At 41.4% G+C, this 9589-nt stretch overlaps 1 long non-coding RNA gene across 2 annotated transcripts; it reads left to right on the top strand.

Moving 5' to 3' along the window:
* The first annotated feature begins 313 nt into the window (after nucleotides 1-313).
* Nucleotides 314-7077, top strand: LOC308559595. Of its 2 annotated transcripts, none has more exons than XR_013999178.1 (3): nucleotides 314-572; nucleotides 1119-1225; nucleotides 6167-7077. It is a non-coding gene; the product is annotated as an uncharacterized lncRNA (long non-coding RNA). The 2 variants fall into 2 exon arrangements; XR_013999179.1 differs by lacking the exon at nucleotides 6167-7077 and adding an exon at nucleotides 5214-5684.
* Nucleotides 7078-9589: the final 2512 nt, after the last annotated feature.

The raw sequence follows: 9589 nt of genomic DNA, 5'->3' as shown, positions 1-9589 counted from the left end.
TTAAAAAATAAAAATTAAAAAAAAAAAACACAAAAAACAAAAAAAAACCCCTTAGGACAGAGGACCCGGTGTGCTCTCCCTCCTGGGTTCTCGTCTGTGCCTTTCCCTTCCCACCCCCCACCCCCCGCCACTCCCCCTAGGTGCCTTCCCATCACCTTCCTCACTCCCAAGCTCCAAGGGCCCTTCCTTTGCTTCTATAACTTATTTCCTAAGCCCATTTCTTCTACAAATTACTTGTTTTACCTCTGTGATTTTCTAAATAAATGTTCTCTTGTAGCTTGAGTCTTGGCTCTGAATCCTTTCCTAGCCAGGACTCAAGTACCAAAGTTGCTGAACCCAGGATTGGTCTCACCCCACAAATCTAACACCTGGTGCCATTCCTGCTGCCCACAACATTATGGTGCTGTGACTTGGAATGTGACCTCAGATTGTGTGGCAGGATTCCCACCCAGGACCACTTTGCAGACCCAGACCAGTGCTAGGTACCAGCAGGGACCCACTGTGCCCCACCAGCTCCTCACTTTGCATCCAGTAGACTTGGATGAGTTTCTTGGAATTTGGACTTCTTTAAGGTAAGAGAATGACTTTCTTTGAGCTGTTTTTTGAAATCCTTGAGTTTTTGCGATCATAGAGGCAGGAAAAGTAATTTGTAGAAGAAATGGGCTGAGGAAACAAGTTTTAGAGGCAAAAGAAGGGCCCTAGGAGCTTGGGGTGAGAAAGGTAATGGTAATGTGCCTGGAGGAGGGGGAAGGGAAAGGCTCAGGCTTGCCCCTAGAAGGTAGAGTACACTGGGTCCTCTGTCCTAAGGGTTTTAACGGTGGAGATTTTAGGGGAGATCCCAGGGGAAGATCTCAGAATATTCAGCAGTTTTCCAGGTGTGTCCTTTCAGGGTCTAGGTCTCCATTGATTGGCTGGCATCAGGGCAGGGGTCATTATCCAATGCAGCTGGTCGTGAGGACAACTGTGGGGTCACTTGTCTGGTTTTGCTGCTTTTCCTAGATGTTATCTCTAGGGAGCAAAGGTCAGGGGGGGTTGCCAAACCTCATGACCAGTGATATGCTAGGAGAGGAAAGGTCACCTTGGAGGGGAGGTCCCAGCTTCCAATTGTTCTTCTCTAGGCACCCAGGACTTTTTGTCCTGGTGACCTTCTGTACCTGGCCTATCGTCCTTGCTCTGCTTATGTCTGTCTAACTGCCCACCACACAACCATCAACAGCCCTCCAAGGTAAGTACTATCATTTTCTCACTCTTGCCGATGATGAGGGTACAAGGCTTGCAAGACTAACTGGGATGAAGTTTTCTGAACCACCAGCTTTATAGAAATTGTAGTAACATTTAATGATCGCCACAAGGAACAAAGGTATGAGGAAAGCAAGCGCCTAAAGGATTTTGGAGATGACTTCTTGGACATGCGGCTAATTTATTCAGAAGATGTCACACAAAACCTTACTAACCGATATGCTACCAGCTTTCACCTGTGATATCCAGGGCTATTCTTTTGTAGACCAATTTCCTTCAAACTATCTGACTGTATTTTGGCATCTTCAGTCACATGTGGAAGATTGTTACCTCTGACTCTGCTAGACCGAAAGCTTGGGGGGCAGAGGCTCAATCTCGTTTAGTCTGTATGCTCAGCACTGGGCACGATGAATGAAAGGATAGAAGGGCAGAAGATAAATGCTCTCACATTCACGTTTAGTGATTATTTATCCAGCCAGGCACATTACTGAGTGCTCTGCAAATGTTATTTTAGTTTATTTTCAAAGCAACTGCCAGAAGTAGATATTAATAGCCCCATTTACTCTCTGAGGGTCAGAGTTTAAAGATGGTTCTTATGTTTATGCAGTGAGAGAGGGCCAAAGCTGGAATTTAAATCAAGGTCTTCCTGCCACAAAATTCGTATTCTTCACCAAGACATGCAAGGCTTTCCCTAAAGAGATCCCCACCCCCACCCCCATAAGTTATAAGAAATTTGGAAAAAATAGCTGGTGGTTACTTTCTTTTTTCCCTGATCTTCATGCTCTGCCCTTCACTGCCTTGCTCTGCCCGGGGTTGGACCTTTGAACTGTCCAGCAGGCGCCTCTGCTCACTGGAAGCAGGAGGACTTAAAGGTCAGGGTGATTCTTCTGAAGTCTGCTCTGGCTTGGGGGCCACAGTTCTGGTGGCAGCTGCCTCCCTCTAGAACATACATTCTCCAGGGGGCAATACTGACCCCAAGGGGGCGAAACTGGTTCTTGTCAGGAGAGGAGATGGTACTAAAAACAACAGAAAAAACAAAAAAACTCAGCCCTACCTGATAAAAGCTTACTCCTTAGTTGTTAGTTATCTCATTAGGTAGAATTTAAATTGGATTTGATTTTGGGGGGGTGTGGGGTGGGGATAATAACTACGGAGAAATGGGGAGGAACCTTGCTCTGTGCCAGGCTCCTCTCTGAGGCTCCAGCGCTCACTGGCTCCCTTCCTTCCAAGCGATGGTGATGGTGATGGCGATGGCGATGGCGATGGCGATGGCGATGGTGATGGTGATGGTGACCTGCAGCCCAGGGAAGAGAAAGCTTCCTCCCGACTGGTCTCTGGAGCTCCTTCTTTATCCCAGGGCTGTGCCCTCACCTCTTTAACAGCACCTTCCCCAAAGTCTTTCCATGGAAATTATTTGAATTCTGTTTCTTGCTGTAACCCTGACAATCCAGATTCTGACAGTCTATCCATGACATGAACAGTTCATGTAAAGCTATGGTTTAAGTCATACATTGCAGCAAAATTCATTTAGGGCATATGAATTCTTTTCCAAACTTAGCAACTGATATCACTTGATGATTTCTCCTTGTATTACACATCTCAAATGGTCCTTCTCTCTCTTCTCACGCCCCCCACCCATCCTGAATGTGTGTCCCTTGAATACTGTGTCTTTCCCAGAGTAAAATGCTGTGATGACAGGAGCGATGACCTAGTGATCATAAAATGATAGGGAAAAGAAACCAGGATTTTATTTTTAAGTATATACTATTTGCCTTAACTTCTTACAATCTTTTTTTTACAATCTCAATTTTTTGCAATCTCTATTTTTTCTTAACTACCTTGGAAATAATTTGATTTGTCCACTAGTTAATTTGGCTCATGCAAAGAAGTTGTAATCAGGAGCACTGATTACAGATTACATCAGAAACAGAAATTTATCTTTAAAAGACCCCATAAATCTACAAATGTCATATGTAAATGCTACAAATTTTTATACTTTTTACATGTATAAAAATGCAGGTTTTGCTTTTGAATTCATTATAGATACTGAAATAATTTAGCTGAGATCTTATTAAGTCAAGGAAGATTTACTTGCTATAAATTCCCAGGTGTTGCCAGTATTTAGTGCAGATAAACTCCTTATGTGGAAATAACTTCTTGGACATACCTGATGCATTACTAATTATTTACACCTCAGAGACTCTCCACCAAAAACAAGCAAAAATCTGTCATACTTTTTCATCTTCGAATACAGTGTGATATTAGGAACACACTATTTCTGAAATGCTTTGAAACTCCTAGTGTTCTGGTGATTTTTCAACTTATTTTACTCATTGTTTGAAAACTAGAGCATCCACTTATTTAGGGGTCAATCTAGAAATTAGAAGCAATTGTTAGCTCTGTGTGATCATAATTTTTAAAAAAATATATCTTTATTGATTTCAGAGAGAGGAAAGGAGGGGAGAGAGAGAGAGAGAGAGAGAGAGAGAGAGAGAGAGAGAGAGAGAGAGAGAGAGAGAGAGAGAGAAACATTGGTTGGCTGTCTCTCACACAGGCCCCGAACAGGTATCAAACCCAAAACCTGGGTACGTGTCGTGACCGAGAATCAAACCCGTGACCTTTTGAGGTAAGGATCTGGCCTCACAGTGATCTGGGCTTATGGCCCAAGGCCCCACCTGGACTCACAAGCTCGGGAAAAGAAATCAGCTGAAACTCTGTGATTAAGCCCTGACCTTTACACAAGGGAATGTTTGTAAACTGCCCCGGGTCCGGGGACGGAGGCTTACGATGGTGCCTGAGATAAATTCACTCCTGCTGGGTTCGGCCTCTGCACCAGCCGCTCTCGCAAGGCCATTAAAACAGCCCATCCCCTCCAGCCCAGGAGGAGATGGCTTTTTGCTTTAAATGCTGCTAGTGTAGGGGACAGGGGATGGCAGATTGGGGTGCGGTGCCCCTGTCGTCTGCTGGCACAATAAACTCTGCTCCTACATTTGCCTCTGAGTGTGGCGACCTTTGTCGTTCTGGCTGTGAAGCTATAACAGTACAGGAGGGCACCCCGACCAACTGAGCCACAACAGCCAGGGCAAAGATGCCTGAGACTTTCATCTCTTTTTTTTTTTTTACAGCTAAGTAGTCACATTTTTGTCAGTTTATACAAAATTCTTGAGAGATTCCTGATTCTTTACCAACTTATACATTCAATTAATTTTTCCATTTTATTTGCCCAATTAAATTTGGAAGCAAAATAATATAAATATTTATAATCCCAAATTATAAACCCATTTCAGTTTAGAAGAGCAGTAATAAGGAAATATTGTATGGAATTATAATTAGAACATCAAGTTCGTTCTGATTTTTTTTAACATCTCTGAAGAACTAAGTCAAAACCACAAGAATAAAGAAAATGAAGACAGCAGATAAGAGATGTCAACAAAATTTTTGGAAGAAGAAAAGCAGACAGAGAACTGATAACTCAGGTCACAGAATAAGCCAATGAGAAGCGAGTTGATTTACATTCAAAAAACCTTGAAAAGCTCAATAATCAGAGGCCCAAGGTACCCCTGAAGGCGGGGAGGAAAAGTGGGACTGAGAAGTATCCGAAAGTCTCTATATAAGGAGCAAATAGATACCCTCTTTAATCCCTCCTGTATTAAAAATATTCAAAATTATACCATAGCTATATTGCATTAAATTAAACACTAAAAGCAAATTGCACATACTTTTTTTAATGCAGCAATTCCAAATTTCTCTCTCTTTTTTAAAAGACACCTAACTTAACCCAGAGATCAGCAAACCTGGAGGCCAAATCTAGCCCACCTTTTGTTTTTATGCAGGCTATGAGCTAAGAATGGTTTTTGATTTTTAAATGATTGGGAAAAAATCAAAAGAATAATATTTTATAACATGAGAAAATTATATGAAATTCAAATTTCAGTGTTCATAAATGAAATACCGCCATGCCCATTTTCCTACAGGTGGTTGTCTGTGGCTGCTTCTGTGCTGCAATGGCAGAGTTACGTAGTCACAGAGATCCAGTGGACCACAAAACTGAAAATATGTATCACTTGTCCCTTTAGGAAGAAATTTGCTGGCCCCTGGTGTAGACCATCTGAGTGAAGTATCCTTTCAGATTACTATAATACTTCTCCTAATCTTTTTAGTTGTGTTTCTCACACCCAGTTGAAAAGCAATATTTTAAGTGTCTCCACTGTATCATGTCTTTCCAAAGTAATTTAAATTCGTTTTCTTAGAAAATGTTCTCTTTTCACAGTTCTATTTCCAAAGCTCAAAAAAATATATTTCACTCAATTTCATGATTATAAAAACAAGTACAACTGGAATAAACAGTTGGGTACTCAACAACTGACCCCTGGTAAACATATAACTCAACTGACAGGGCAGAAGAGCGCCGGTGTGTTGGGCGGGACCGTGGGCTTCGGGCCTCACTTGGGATCACTAGCAGGTTGTGTAGCGAGAAGGCAGAGTGTGGGTTCATGCGGGGAGTGGGTTGAGGGGAAGATGTTTTAAGAGATTCCACATTGAAACTGCAGTCTGGTGGTTTCAGCTGTTTGGTTTTCTCTTCCCAATTAGAGTCTAAACCCCCTAAGGGCAGGGATCATCCTTACATTTCTTTTGACTCTCTTCCAAGCATGGGACTCCCAGTTGAGCACAGGACAGATGTTCAGTCAGTACCTGGTAGAGGTCAGATGGCGAAGCTTCTACCAGCCAGAGGTGACAATTCCTGGGCTATGTCAGTTCTCAGAGCCACATAGAAAGGTCTGCTCAGGAACTGATTTGAGACCCTCAGTTTGTTTTGATTTGTGATGCTGTATTTTTTGCTGTTCTCCCAAGTGACACGTCAGCTTTCATGATTTATTTTTCTGCCTTTTCATTCCATCGTTTCAATATTGGACTTTTGCCTAAGCAGCAAAATTCAAAGAAAACTCTCCTGTCGGAATTGCTGATGCAAAAGAAGACCGTAAGGCTCAAATGACCTCACGGCACGTAAAACGCTCAGTGAAAATGGTGACACTATTTACCGCCCAGGACAAAGAGGAGGTTGCTGTCGCCAGCTTGCTGGGTGCTGGTGAAATGGAAGCACCGGCTGCACGCTGCCTAACACTCAAGTCATATGATGTCATTAATACTAACAAAACAGACCTGTCTTAAGAAGGCCCATTATTATATATAATTTACGAAATTCTTGCTTTAGCTGCTTTCATTTTTAGCTACCCAGGACTGCGATTAAGAAGCTGTTTAGTACAGTCTGGTCTAAAGCTTCTCCTTAGTCTAAGAGGAAATGCTTTTGTGTTGAAAATTAGCCCAACATTTTACAACATCTCAGTGTATAATTACCTTCAAGTGCCATATATGTGTAATCTGATATAAGAAGCACTGATAGAAATTAGGTTATTAATTTTCTTCATTTGCCTTATGATTGCAGGAAAAGTACTTCTTTTTATAAATTAATCACTCCCTTTTGTAAAGACTGAATAAAATTATATCTGCCTATATCATTAATATATTACAAAGATGCATACGAGTGGCCTACAGAGTGGCATTTATGGCTTCTGGCTTTATGATATTTACCAATTAGCATTTTTTGTATAATTGGTGCTCAGGTCCCTGCTCTGCCAGTACATATCTGTGTATCCTTGACTATGCTTCAATCTCTCTGTGCCTCAGTTTCTTTATTTGTAAAACGAATGTGTTGAGTTAGCTTATTTCTTACTCCTTGGGCTAAAAAATTACATGATTATAAAACAACTCTTGTCAACTACAGTTTTTTAACTTTGCCGTCAAAAATGCCTAACTATAAAATAATGACACATTTACATTTGCCAAGTATTTATGTGCCTAATTCGTGTATACCCGGAATATTGAAATATATATCTTAGCAAGGAATGGGAGTTTGTATCCTAAACTTGCTTCTTTGTTTAATAAGCAAAAGCTTATTTGTTTATCACCTCGGTTTAAGTAATCCAAAGATTTTTGTTATTCTACTTCATGATCTTCCCCTTTTGGGGCCCCTAGAGGCGGGAAGGACAGGTGATAAAAGCAGCCCTCTGTCCCCTGCTCCAGTGCTCAGCAGGTAACGGCTGGGGGCTAGGATGAAGGAAGTGACTCAGCAGAGAGCAAGGTGGGCCTGCTCCCCGCGCTCGGAGTCAGCGAGGCTTAGCTGCCAGCCGCAGGCCCCGCTGGAGCTGGACGGAGGGACCCGCACGGGCCTGCGGCTGCCCCAGCGAGCCAACTGCACGGAGGGCCAGAGGAGCAATAAGGATCTCGGTGGACAGGCTCAATACGTAGGGGAGAAAAGGGTGCCGAGTTGAGGCAGCTTGTCTGCTTACTCTTCCCAGATTTACAAATTCAGTAAGTCGCTTCCCTTCTCACAGGAGACACAAAATGAGAAAAGGTCAGAGTTATCAGGACTGCGCTTAGGGAAGATCATCAGGAAGAGGGCGAAGATGTCCCCTCCCAAAATCCACGATCATAATCACTACTAGCTATGTCCCCCAGAAATAAACCTTTGTGAATTTTAAAAATCTTAGAAAATGCCAACATATGACATGTAAAGCAATTTAGTGTAACATTCGAAGTAGCTTTTTTGTCTGTAAGGAAACCACTGGTGGCTCTCTGTTTGCAGATGCTCTTTGCAAAGAAAAGTATGCAGCTGTTTAACATTTATCTCCAAATTTAACTGTGTTCATATTACTATTGCTTACTTTGACATTTTAGTTTTAACATTTGGAGAAATTAAAAAACAAAACACAACTTCAAAGGAGCTGTGAGTCATTTTCACAGTCTGAGTTCGCGTGTTTTAGAAGAAACTTCAGAAATGGCTTTGAATGGACTTGAAGAATGAAATGGTTTCTGAGATCATATTTAAGACTGTGCCATTTGGAACTTAAAATCCTACTTATGGGAATTGCTTCCGTGGAGATGTATATCAAGGTAGAATATATTTTGATAGAATAGGTATATTAGCAGAGCTTTCCATAGTGACTAGAAAAAAGACCTATAGTTAAATAATAACTAGCAAGGTAAGATCAAAGGAGCTGCAGTCTTAAGTACAGTTTGAATTTCATGACAAGAGATGGAAATTATAGAGTGCAGATTTTATTTCAACATAAAGATGAGCTCCCTAATGGTAGGAGCTGTCCAAGACTCAAATAAGCTGCCGTAATCAAAAGCTGTACCATCAATTGGTGATGATTCTTGAAGGAGATTCGCTTGTATTGGGCGGCCTCCAAGTTCTCTTACAATTCTAATATTCTCTAAGCTACTGGAACATGTAATGATGTCAGCCCTTTACATTTTTTTTCTTTTATATTCATTAATGGAATAAAACTATGCAGCATGCCTCTGCTTACAAGAGAAACAAATCCGGAACATTTAAAATCAGAGAAGGACAGAACCATTTGAAATTAATTTTTACAAATTAAGGTGTTAAGAACCATCTCTATTTTCTAGACATTAAAAGAAGATCCTTGCCAGTATGAAGTGTCTTATTCTATTATCATTCCATTGCTAATTTTGAAAATAGTTTCTGTGTATCGCTCCTTAATCAATGCTGCAAATGATCAAAATCCTCTCGGTAAAATTACTTGGCATAGTCTAAAATTTAAAAGAGGACACTCACGAACAAAGCTGCCCAGAGAGACAGTGATAATTTGGAAGCATGTTCCTACGGATTTGCTAAGTAGATAGATTCGAGTGACATGTCCATAATTTATAAACTAACCACAGCTTCTTGTTGTCAGGATGGATGGAGCAACACTGATTTACAGCCCGTGAGGCAGCAGTGGTCCAGTTGCATGACTAATTTCTTTATTCCAGCTTAGAGTCAGGCTTCACCAGGAACACGCCTCCTGATTTGATAATAAATGTCACACCCACAGTGACAACTAGGAGGAGCTGTTTGGTCTTTACTCTCTCAAAACCCACTTCCTGTGGCCAAAACGTTGCACCCACTTGAAATAAGTTCTCCTTTTGTATCTTTTGGTCAACTTATGTAAAGGGCCAAGAAAAACGCATGCATTTTAAGGTATTTGAAGAAAACACCATTGCTGGATTTTTTATGCCAACGAAGATTCATTCCTCTGCCCTTTTTTGTACTCGGATACTTTCATAAGGTGTTTTGAAAGGATGAATTATCAGCTCAATCATGAGCTCTCGGAGTTTTGTTTCTGTACATGGGAACTTACTTTCCTCAACTGCTGTTTAAACTGTGAAACATCTTTTCTCCCCCGTGGCCATGCCAAAACAAAATCCCCCATATCACTGCATAACTGAATCATTAACTGTTTGCATTTCAGAGGGCCATCAGCGTAAGCCTGAACATTGCAATGGT

The sequence above is a fragment of the Miniopterus schreibersii genome (assembly GCF_964146895.1).
Source record: "Miniopterus schreibersii genome assembly, chromosome: 7".
Taxonomy (NCBI): Eukaryota; Metazoa; Chordata; class Mammalia; order Chiroptera; family Miniopteridae; genus Miniopterus; species Miniopterus schreibersii.
The sequence above is the reverse complement of the archived record's forward strand: the minus strand, read 5'-3'. Positions and strand labels throughout refer to the sequence as shown.